Source organism: Dipodomys spectabilis, unplaced genomic scaffold (genome assembly GCF_019054845.1).
Source record: "Dipodomys spectabilis isolate Male_0828 unplaced genomic scaffold, ASM1905484v1 ptg000070l, whole genome shotgun sequence".
NCBI lineage: Eukaryota > Metazoa > Chordata > Mammalia > Rodentia > Heteromyidae > Dipodomys > Dipodomys spectabilis.
In genome coordinates, this window is record NW_024870747.1 from 3,176,107 (window position 1) to 3,189,458 (window position 13,352).

Consider the following 13,352-nt stretch of genomic DNA (forward strand, 5'->3'; position numbering starts at 1 on the left):
ATGTTCCATGTGTAGCTGAGAAAATGTATATTCTGATGCTGCTGGATGAAATATGCAGTAGATGTGTGTTAAATCTAATTGATCTATGCAGTTGTTTAGATCTGCGGTTTCTCTGTTGAGGTTTTGCCAAGTTGATCTATCTAGATTGGAAAGTGGTGGGTTAAAGTCCCCAACAATTAATGATTTTGAATCTAAGTGCGATTTGAGGGAAAGTAGTGTTTCTTGGATAAATTTTGGTGCTCCTTTGTTGTTGAATTGATATTTAGAATTGTAAAATCCTCCTGGGGGAGAGATCCCTTAATTAGTATGTACTGACCTTCCTTATCTCTTTTCACTAATTTTAATTTGAAGTCTATTTTATCTGATATTGGGATTGCATCTCCAGTCTGTTTATGGGGGTTGTTTGCTTCCAGAACAGTTTAGCAGGGACAAGGAAGCATAGATAAACTGAAAGATAATAATTGTGTAGATTTTAGGACACAATCAGCTAACAGGGTTGTGGTTGTGAAAACTGGGTACCCAGTACTAGGTTAGATGCAATTGGCATGGTGGACTGATGTAGTGCAGAGCTCTGCGTTTGCCTCTCCAGTTTTGGCTGTTAGATCTTTAGGGAACTACCTCTAGCAGCTCATTATCAGCTTGTTGTGTTTAGGCACGTACCATGTATAAATGTCTACTCCAAGTAGATTGCATTCTTTGACATCAGCTATATGATCTTTGCCCTAAGCATCCTGAGAGACCATACTCCACAATGCTGCAGAACTGGCTCCACATAGTGAGCTGCAATCACCTCATATAACTCTCGCTGCTCCTTTCCAGTGTCAATTATCATGGTAACAAGGGATCTGAGATGTGCTCAGCAGCAGTGGGAAGCTACCAATTCTAACCCTGGCATTCTGGGAGCTCCCCAGAAATGGGCAAGATCACTTGCTGGTCTTCCGACCTCTCTCTGTGGCTCTGGATAGTCAGACTCTTGTAATTCAGATGGGTTACTTTGATGTCCAGTTGGCCTCAAACTTGCTCTGTCTTCTCTCTCTAGATGCTCATCAGCTTCATCTGCCTCTCCTTTTCCCTCCAGGTAGCTCGCTTCATCTCCACATCCTTTGAATTGTGCTTCATATCAACCTGTGGCTTTCACACCAAACTCTTCCACATTCTCATCTACATCTTTGCTGTGAATCTGGCACAACAAGCTCATGTAAGTTCTTTATCTGCTTATCAAGATTTGAGCTGGAATCCAAGGTGGTACTAGCTAACTGAGAACACGGGAAGCATCTTAAATACTCCCCTGCCATTCACTGCTCATTGAGAAAGATGTAAATCTGTTGTGGTCAGTCTCTCTTTTTCCATTTCTGGTTCAGCAGAATAAAGATAAGTCACAGTGGAGCTACCAGACAGCTGCTATGTCAGCAAGTGAGCCAACCAAAGATAATTCAGTGAGGGGATACTTATCAAATATACTAGGGTAAATGCACATATTTGTAGGACACTACTAAGTGCTATCATCAAACTAGTTATTTTATGTCCCAAATAGCAGACCAATCTTAGGCTCTCCCCTAGATCTTCCTGTTCTGAAGTCCCTGAGGACTTCTAAATACAACTCACACCTAGTAACATGGCTGAATAGAAAATTATGGATTAGTATTCTGAGGGTGTGCTAAGGTGTTGTTTTTCATGACTACCATGAAATCAATGTCCTTTCTCTCACTTTCACCATATCTCTTTATTTGGTATAAGTGGCAGATTTCTTAGTGTGTCTTTTTTTTCCTGTTTGTTCAGTGCACAGGTTAAAACATTAAGCATGCCAAACTATGGGTTTCCATTGTTCTAGTGGACATTTTGCATCCTAGGACCTTTCTTCCAAGTAACTCTCTTCTTGAGCCCTCATATGCATATGCTCACAGAAGTGAATGTCTCACAACCATGGAACATAGTTGCTCAATGATGATTATCTCACACAGATACTCAAGCAGTTTGGGTCTGGAGCTTTTCTAAAAGGCCTTGGACTAGGTACTGTGGGCCACATTGACAGTAATTCCTCAGAGCAATACCACTGACAGCAAGTGAGCTTTGATTACTATTTAGCCCTTAGTAGTCCTACCTAGGGTATGAACACATGAAGAAACCCTGTTTAGCCTATTGCACAGTGTCCCCATCAATGAAATCATTTTGAGCCTAGGAGAAAAATCTCTATTTGTAAATCAGTACACATAAAAAGCAAATGATTCCCCATAATCAAACTCCTGGAGAATAGAATGTAAGGATGTCTACACAGTTGGGAAATATTATTCTGAGGGGTGGGAAGGGATGAGTTAGATAGCAAAGAAGTAATTATAAGTTTCTGAATTCCTTACCTAACGTCCGTCTGCCCCTCAGATTCAATTCAAGAAGTTGTGGAATGTTTACGATCACAAAATGAAGTTTTTAATCCCAGGCTCAAACACTAAGCATTCTTGTTACATCTTCTCACTTGCCCTGATGTAAAGGGTTAGAAGGGCAAAGGGGAAGGGAGCCACATGCTCAGGAATATAAATGGAGCTTACAAGCTACTGCAGTCTCTGACTTTCTTTGTTGAAGGTAAGATAAAAGGCAGCTTGAGTTTCTAAGAACTCAAGGCTTCTAGGCTTCTAGGCTATATGGCTCCTTCAGAGCTTCTTTTCCTCCTCCTGTGTTTTGAGAGCAGAATTTAGTAAAGTGCTTCTGTCTCTTGGGGGCAATCTTTCTCTTCACACAATGCTTAAAGTACACAATAGGTGGAAGCTGTCATTAAATTCAAAAAAGTATGAAATAGCACAGAGTGTGTGCTTCCCCTGAATTCCTGAACCTAACAAGTTTCCAATTCTGAAGACAAAGAGATTATGGGTGAGTACTAAAAACCGTCCCTGAATGGTGAACCTAGAACACTTTTCCCAAAGCAGGTTCTGTCCAGTACAGTAGTTACCACCTACAATCCTTCTTATTAGGATGGCTGAGATCTACTGGATCAAAGAACTTATAGTCCATGCAAGACAGAAAAGTCTAAGATATTGAGTCCCAACAGAAGAAACTGGGCCGAGAAGAGAAAACTTATCATTGCTGGAAAAGGAGGACTTAACCAGGAGAATGTTTCTCTGAATACAGACATGGGTATAATTATAACAAAGTTCTAAGTTGTGGCTCACCAAGATAGAAACTTTCAAGTCAAACCTCACTAAGGCTAAATATAAAACTTACAAAAAAAAACTATTTGGATTTCCGTAGTAACATCTTTTTTAAGGAGAGAGAGAGAGATAGAGAGATAGAGAGTGTGAGCTGTCTGAGATTATGTATGGGACAGAATTGGTATTTAAAAATCATCATATTGAAACTATCCTTTAGTTTTCCCATTCAAGTCTGGTGGCATTTTAGCTCTACCACTGAAAACACTCAATTCTTGCTTTCTTCTGGTTAACTGGAAATAAACATGTAATGGATACATCAAACTGGGTTGGTTTCAAACTATCATGTTCAGATATGAGCCATTATTCTCCGCCCAGTATTTCCAGTAAAATACTTAATCTTTCTGACTCTCAGCTTCTTCCTGTGTGGAAAGTGAAAAGAATTACTTTGTGGACCTTAGAATCCGGTGGGAGTTATGACTGGGTGCAGGAAGTATAAGTGTTCAGGATGTGTGGACAGAGTCTGACACGCTCGTAAAACTACTGATGTTTATATTGAAATGAATTCCAGGAATTGGAAAAAGATGGATTTTTCTGTTCTTTATCCATTTATTGGCATTGAGGGAGCCACAGAAATTCAAGAACAGGGAAACAAATGCAGCAGTTGTACTCTGTAGATAATACGTTCACAATGAGCTATACCTCTTGTAGACAGGGACTGGATGGAAAATTAGAGAGAGCAAAGGAAGTCATGAGATTGTAAAAGAAGAAATGAACTCATTATCGACATATAAAATGGTGATCTGTCTGTACACTACCTTAACAATAACAATTTAAAAAATCTCGGTTGATGATCCTCTCCTCCACTTTTTGTAGGGGCCCTTAAGACTCAGGCCCACCTATGGAATTTTTGAAGGTCACATTATATGATAATTATTGTAGAGCCAGAATCTCTTAAGAAATGTTATAAAAAGTATTTCATTCTTAGTACTTGTTTCTCTTTGAGTGGCAATTCTATATGTTGTTGTCAGAACTAATTTTATACTTTTGTTTTTAGTACTTGTTAGGTGTTGACATCCTTCTTAAAGCTTTGCGACAAAGGTATGCCATATTTTGGCACTCTGCCCCTAACTAAAATGGTAATCAGCCTATGAAATTAATGTTCTTGAGTAAGAGTTTTATTTATTGATTTAGTTTGTCGGAGGTGGTGAACTCTGGGCCTGATTGCCATACCTCAGCTCTTCAGCTCAAGACTAGTGCTCTACCAGTTGAGTCACAGTACCACTTCTAGCTTTTTCTGCTTAGGTGGTGCTTAGGAATCAAACCCAGGGTCTCGTGCATTCAAGATAAGCTGACTACCACTGATCCACCTTCTCAGCCCCTATGAGTGGTATTTTTGTGCACTGGTCTATCAAGGAAATCACTGAGCAAATGTATTCATTTGCCACTACACATGTTCAAAATTATGAATTATCTGATATTTTAATGAATAAAACTGTTATCATTAATACTAGGAAGTGTTTGTCTCTCCATACTAAAAAACATGGAGGAGGGTATTTTAAACTAAAACTACACAAGAAATTTTAAGATCTTGTTGCTAACAAATGTGTCCAGGTATTATTACACTAAACAGAAAATTCAAAATGGTTTTTCTTCATGAATACGGAAATCAAGTCTTATAATACTTATTTCAAAATGCAAACTAAAGAGGAAAATCATTCAGGAGGTAAAATTTATATTGAATATTACTATTTTAAGATGAAAAGGAGATCCTAGATGGCAGAGTAAAGACAAAGCAATATCAGAGCCCTATATGTACAATAACAAATAAGATGCTTTAACTGCAAAATTCAGCTGGAATGAGCACATCAGGCAAAGCAAGCAATCAGAATCTACCACCAACAAAGAAACACCATAATGTATATCTCAGAAAAAGGAAATACGTTCCTTATCTTTGATTTCAATGATACACATAACACCCCCTACACACACACACACACACACACACACACACACACACACACACACACACACACGAATGTATGCAACAGCTCAACCTACTCACATCCATTCAACATGAATCAAATATCTTCTTGTAATATTTGATACTTTAAATGTTTCAAGTCTTGTAAATAATTGATAACAGATGCATAAGCAAATATTTTTGGAATAACATTCTGCTATGGAAATGAGAGTTTATGATGGTTATAACTGTAAGGTCTGCACAGGGACACCTCCCTCTCTTTTGGCTGCTTCTGCCCAGTATCTTTTACCTAGGTAACTGGCCGACATGGAAGCAGTCACTTGCTCCTCCTGCTACGTTACATCCAGATCCAGTGTGGCCACACCTTTCCCCCACCTTGTCACACCTTTTTCTGTCCCTGGCCTTGATAATCCTGGCCCAGAGGTGGGTCACACCTCTTCCTTTCCTGCCCTCCCTTCCTTTTTCAGCCATGCTTCTCCACCATGCATGGTGGGGACAGTAGTTCGGTAAATAGACTTCTCCTGCCTGAATAGCATGTGGTGTTCTCTTCATCGGCTACCTAATGAAATCTATCTATTTAATATACCTTACAATAACTACTTAAAACATCTCTGAATCTCGAAAGAATTATAAAAGATTCAATCTGCATTTTGGGACTATATTTCTAAGAGCTATTCTGCAAAGGCTTAATAAGAATTTGCGAGATTCAATCTTACATACCAAATTAATACAATTAATATATGTGTAAGTGAAGTGAAATACAGTGATCAGAGAACTATGCTGCCTCCAATCAGCCGGGTGCACACTGCACCTTTGATTCTTCTGGGCCAGGCCCACAGTTGTCTTTCCCCAGAGCAGTGGCCCTGCTGGGGTTGGGGATGGGGGCTGTGTGGGGAGGAGGGAGGCCTCAGGGGAGGCCAAGAATAATTGAAGAAAACTACAGTTTAAATTACACATATCCAGGTGCTGCAATAGAATATAAATAAAAATAAAATAATAAATTACATATAATTTATTACCAAGTCTGTACAAGGAAAATAGGATATGACACATGGCCACATATGACTTCAAGTTACAGAATTCCAGGGCATTTCCCCACTCTTGAGAACTAGGAGTAATCCATATAAAAAAAAATAGACTAACATTTTATACCAAATTTCAACACATACAAAGGAAATGCAATAAGCATGCATTTCACAGTTTAGTAACATCATATGGTATAAAGAATCTGATTAACTGATTCATAAAAATCGATACAATGCAGTTAAAACATCCAATATCTCAAGTGTCAATTTAGCAGATTACTTTCAATCTATGATGTCTATTTTGTATATTATCCAGCCTTATCCATCCCAAATGGCAGAAGGATCTTCCTGAGAAATTCCAGAAACCTGTCTACTGTGAGTGCTCAATGTAGACCTGTTCCCATTCTCTATTATTTGGGCATGTAATAGACTGAATATCTGATAACTTGCCAAAGGCAAAATTTGGGACTGGCTTCCAGTAATGATATTTTGGTTCTCAGTAAAAAAGGAAAATTGAAGACAGATTAAATATCTACCAGATCCCTGAAAGATTTCTATCATTGTGCTAAAACTGTACCCTTCTACTGACACTTGAACAAACTGCAGTAATTATCACTCCAAACCACATGTCCAAAAATTGGCTTTCCAAATATTGGTCTGTTTTCACTTTGGTAATTCAAGACACACTATTCTGGCCCCATTTTACTTAAATTATCAGCTATGGTTGGCCCAAGGTATAGTTAACCTTACCAATTTCTTAAATTTTAGGTCTTCGCACAATCACTTCATAGGCCTTAAACATTAAAAATACCTATTCATATAAGTCTGCATTACTTACTTATTACTGTTTTTCTTCATTTGTCATGTTTTACATATTTGTATCCCAGGGTTTAGTTCCATAATATTCCTTCTCATGGTTGTTACCACTGAGTATATGTAATAATTTGTTTTTTTCTCCAGCTCTGTTCTTTCTTTAATTCAAGTCCTTAATAGCATCCTGTCTACTGAAAACTCCTAGCTACTGATTTAAACAAACTCAGAAAAATCCCAAAGTGAGCTTTGATCTTTTTCTACAAACCAATCCTTCATTACTATTTGATTATCAAAATACCTCAGAGTCATTTCAGACTTACATACTTTTGCACACCTCATATTTAATCTATGACCAGGTTTCGATTACTTTAGGAACCATATATATATATATATATATATATATATATGGTATATGTGTGCTAGTACTATGACTTAAATTTGGGGCCTAGATTCTTTTATTTTTCTTTTCCATTTGAACCACAGCTCCACTTTTACCTTTTTGGTTCTTAGTTGAAGATAAGTGACTCATGGTCTATTTACCTGTTCTAGCTTGAAACTATGATCCTCTGTTTTCAGACATCTAAATAGCTAGATTTAAAGGCATGCACTACTAAAACCACCCCTATTATATTTGAATTAAAAATAAATTTAAAGAATGAATATTTGTAGTATTTTCAAATCAGTATGTTTTCATTTACCGTAAAACAAATTGCCTTAAATGTTTTTCATTATTCCAGCTCACTTGCCAAGAAAGGAAAGCAAAATTTCACAGCCAAAGAACTTCTGAATATACCAATGTTCAAGCCTGCTAGCCACAATTTCTTTGCTACGAAATAACAAAGGATGATATCATCGACAGGCTAGGCAAGAGAAAATGTCCTGCACTGAAGTTGCTGAAAGTTTGATGAGGATGAGGACAAGCAACTTTATCCAGAAAGTATCACAAAGTATTTGCAGTGGTAAGCTGACTCTAGTGGATAAGTGTAGCCAATCTAAGAAGATGTTTATAGCGATGAAGATTGTACATGTGCTTTCTTGAAGATATATTTTTATAGCATGTTTTGTCTACCATTGAAAATGAGAAAGTTAAGATAAGGATATTGTCATTCCGTCTATCCTTCACAGATTTATACATATATTATTTATAGTAATTATAGAATATCACTAATTATGCATATATTATGAATATATCATTTACATGTTATGTAATATATTACATATATTATGAACACTTAATTTAATTTTTCTACTTGTCTGTCCAGGAATTAAACTAGCAATATCTTTGAAAATTGATAGTAAAGTAGGGTCTTTACAATTTTTATTGCAACATATAGTTTTACCCAATAACTAGTTATTTATTCTGAATTGGTTTAGAAATGAAATATCATATCATAATATAATTGAACATTCAAAAATAATTACATAAGAACATGCCAAGGATGGAATTAAAAAAAATAATATGACTCATGTCTGGAATCCCAGCTACTTAGGGGCTGAAATCTGAAGATAGCTATATGAAGCCAGTCTGAGTGAAATGGCTCAGGGACAACATCCAGAACATAGTTCAAACCTCAGTACTGGCACACAAAAAATTATGTGACTAAAGCATACAAATATATTTATTTAAATAAACTTGTCATTCTTTGTATCCTTCACAGTATAATACTAAAATCAGTTTTATACATATATTATTTATAGTAGTTATAGAATATCAGTAATTATACATATATTATAAATATATCATTTATATGTTATATAATATAATACATTACATATATTATTCATGCATAATTTATACTGATAGCACTAATATCCATTAAATTTATATATGTTTTAGAATAGGAAATAGATTTTCTTTGGTACAACAAGAAAGTAATTAGTCACAAAAATTATTCCTTTTGGATTATATATCCATAACAAACTATTCCCTGTGTATTCTAGGTACTTAATGATAAAAAGCCTGTGCTCATTAGCACAGGTGTCTTTTACATGAATTTGTTCTCCTTAAGTAATCACTCCAGGAATGCTAAACAGTGGAAGCTGAATGATGTTCATTCAGGTATTTCTTTAGACGTTAAACTGATCGTTATTTGGTATAAAGATCACATAAAATGTCATTACCCACCCATTTTAAAAATATATATATATTTTGTAGCAATGTTATTGCCGTTATAACCATAATTAGGAAGATAATGTGGGCTCATCTGCTTCATAGGTCTCGAAAGGTAATGAATGTGACACTTACAGAATATTCTCAGATATGCTTGGTGGAAACCGGGATTTGAATTATGGGTCTACAACTGATCAGTATTAGGTACTTGGGAAATTTGTTTGGTCTTGTTGCCTACTTCTGTTTTTAATAAATTACTTAATTAATTTCCTAACTTGAAGAACTGTCAAGAGCACTAAAGTTACCCTAATGCAGGTGCAGTGTTTGGAATGGTGTCTGCACATTGTGTAGTAGGTCCCAGAGAAGTCTGCTTCCATCAACATGGTCACAACATCCTTCCTGAAGGCCTTAAGAAATATATATCCAATTGATATTAATATCTGTGAAAATTTGTCTTTACAAAAAAAAAGTCAGTAATGTTGGAGCTATTCTGTGGCTTTTACTCTGGAGTAGTTTTATCTAAATTTCATTCTTACTCTATTAGTGGTAGCAGTAGCATTCTTTAGTGCTACTCTTCATGTTTCTAATTATGTGTTCCATTTGGAATACTATTGTAACTTAGTTTATAATCTTTGTTATCAGAATAAATAAACTACAAGTGCTGAAGTTTTCAATAAAGAGAAAATTTTAGGTATGCATTACATTTTATGTGCTTAATAATTTCCTGAAATTATTCATTTTAGGTTATATAACCTTAACAAATATTGTTTATGCTTTCTTATATGATTTATATAGATTTTTATATGATTTTTATGTGATTTCTTAGAGATCCATAAATAAAACAGTTCAGAAGAGGAAAAGAGTAGGTAAGAAGTCATAAAAATTACTATTATGGTGTTTTTAATGGCTAAGTATAAAGAACATGTAACAAAACAGTTGGAAGATTCATTTGCTCTTTTTGCTATTCTCTCCCCCTTCTTGGAGAAAGGTTCTCACTATGAAGTGTCAAGTGGTCTGGACCTTTCAAGCCTTGTCTCAGTGACAGATATGATGGGATTTGGGATATGTGCTCCCATGACAGGCTTTTAGGAAGTTCACAATAAAGCAATACCAGTACATATAAAGAAACTTTTGTGAGTGATGTGTATTCACTTCTTCAATTGCCAAAATTAAATTCATATGTCAAAATTACTTTCATTATATTAGATGCAGTTCAACTGGCATCACTAACACCTCCATAAATCAAAAGCAAACAAAAGTTCTACTTCAAAAACCAACATCTAAGGCAGTGTTGGAAATACGAGAATATACACAATAAATCTAAAGGAGTAAGATCTTTTACACTGGCAATGAGCAATGATTGCTGAATTTTTAACCAGGCTTGAAAAGGTTAGGTGTCCACTATGTGATTAGAGTTGCGGAGTTGACCTTGGTATCAAGATTGGAGGTAAAATTCAAGGGCAGCTAAGGTTGCTGCAGTATTGTAGCTAGACACAGTGTGACTGTCCCTGATAATGGTAAAACACAGAGTAGAAGCTAAGTCAGTTAAATGTATAGGAAAGATTCTCCACTGAGAATAATTGCAGTGGGTGATCATCACACTTGCATTGAAAATGTACAGCCCATCATTTTAGATTAAGCTCTAGCATATTTCTGATCTGAAGACAATTATAACACACCAATGTGCCATGAGTGCTGAGCAGTGTAGGTATATAGTACTCTAATATATGTGAAATCCTTAGAAGTATGGAATGGCCTGACCCTCACACTTCATTCTGTGCTGTTGAGTTTCATGAAGAAATGTTCATAATTAGGCAATTCACACTCATCTAAGTCTGAATCAAGCAACTGAGATAAGACAGGGTCATCACTCCAGTGACGAAGTTTGTGACCTATGAAATAAATAACATTATTTCACAATGTATATTAATTCCTGAAAATTTATGCAATACCAAATAACAAATGTACAAAAGGGACAATTGTCCATCTCTTATATTATTACAAGTAAAAATACTCCTGAATTATACTTTATTGCTAGAAGATCACAGGATGACTGCTGATGTATGGTATCTTTCCAGGTGCTCCTATAAGTTTGTGATTCTTCTCTGAGGAAGTGTTTTTTCATAGTTTGTTTTGAAGTGTTCAGAATATCTGTACTGTCACTAACCTCAACCATGGAACAGCAAAGATGGTGGGATACCTGGCCAAAGAACTGAGAAATCACAGGAAGTGATAAGAAAGAAGACACCAGAGGACCCAAAGCCTCATTGCTAGATTCTGGATCCCCAAATCCTGCTTAACATGCTTTATATTCATTCTACTAGAGTGGTGGAGGGTGAGAGGCTACAAGTATGTCCACAAACTAAGGCATCAATCTAGCTTGTGGTTACAACTATTAACATGTATACATATTGATCATTGACTCCCTTATTGTTAGGGAGCAGAAGGGAGCAATAGTCATTACAACCATAGCACAGACATCCATCTTGTCTCCAAATTCTTAAACTTTTAGTGTCCAACAGTTCTAACATAAATACTCTTGAGGTAATAAATCATACTCCTGTCTTCCCTTGACTGTTTGACCTTTCCAGAGCACAGCTCTCAGCCTTTTCATTGCTGTTTGAGATGGCTTGTCAATCTATCCCTTTCCAAGCGCTAACAGCTTGACTCTAGAATCCCTCACAAGTTCTGTTACAGACGTAATATTTTGAAAAGGATATTTTTTCTAGGGTAGACTCACGTGTAAAATTTTTATTTTATTTAAAGGTAATGTACAAGTGGTTACAGTTACATGAGTAAGGTATATACTTGTTGAATAGTTATCCACTCTATTGTCCTCCTATCCCTTTGACCACCCCACCTCCTCTGATCCCAAAGTTGTTAAGTTCATGGCCAATATAGTGTCTTGTGTATATCATTGTTGCAATGGGTCACTCTTGGTACTTCTTTTATTATTATGTTATTTCCCTTTCCTTCTCCAAATCAGATAATGTATATACAAGATGGAAGGTACCAGAATCAAGACAGAAATTACCCAGGGATAAACCAATGGCAAAAGACAAATGAAATAAAATAAGATCTAGATACACTACTTTACCGGCATCAAGGTTGACATCTGCAAAAAAAGACTTGTTGTTTCCATGTCTTGGAGTTCATTTCAATTAGTTCATTTCAAATGTACATAACTCTGGAGCCAGCAATCCCACTCCTGGGCATTTGTCTAAATGATCTCAAGCTAAAACACACTAAAACTACAAGCACAACTATGTTTTTTGCAGCATTACAACCATAGCTAAGATATGGAACCAATCCAGATGCCCCTCAATAGATGAATGTATCAAGTAAATGTGGGGCTGGGAAGGTGTCTCAGTGGTAGAGTGCTTGCCTTGCATGCATGACGCCCTGGGTTCGATTCCTCAGCACCACATAAGCAAAAAGAAAAAAGCCGGAAGTGGTGCTGTGGCTCAAGTGATAGAGCGCTAGCCCTTTAGCTGAAGAGCTGAGGGACAGCACCCTGGCCCAAAGTTCACGCCCCACGACCGGACCCTCCACCCTCAAAAAACAAAAGAAAATGTGGTATATATCCACAATGGAATTTCATGCTTCTATCAGAAAGAATGACACAGCCCCTTTCTTAAGAAAATGGAAAGCCTTGGAAAAAATCATATTATGTGTAGGAAGCCAGACTCTAAGAAACATAGGCTCAATGGTTTCCCTCATTTTTATTAATTAAAATATGCTTAGGATAGTCCTGCAGATAGGTTCACTTTTTAAGCACTTAACATTCCTTTTCTTCTCTCCCTCTTCCTCTCTCATTCCGTGTGTGTGTGTGTGTGTGTGTGTGTGTGTGTGTGTGTGTGTGTGTGTATGACTGACTGAGTCTGTAATATTTGAACCAAGCTTTCACTCTGTGTTTGCTTGAACATTTGAACATAAATGTCTCGTGGATTGCTACCCCAGTCATCTGTGAATCATGATCTTCCAATATCAGCCTCATTAGATGAGATACTGGCATCCACCTCTATTGCCAAGTGTGATTTTTTTGCTGTTGTTGTTTTTGTGCATCCAAAATCTGTAAGGAAAACAAATATTTTATAATCAGGACTATTCACCTAAAATGTGTGTTGTTTACAGAGTACCTTAATAATGTTTCCCTTTTGCATCCACATTATATGATTTGAGTTTTTTGAACTCTATTGTTGCAGTCAAGTCATTTATATATAATTTGAATCGTCTTCGTTTTGTAGTGTGTTAGGTGTTTCAAAATAGAATTTATCAAGGTT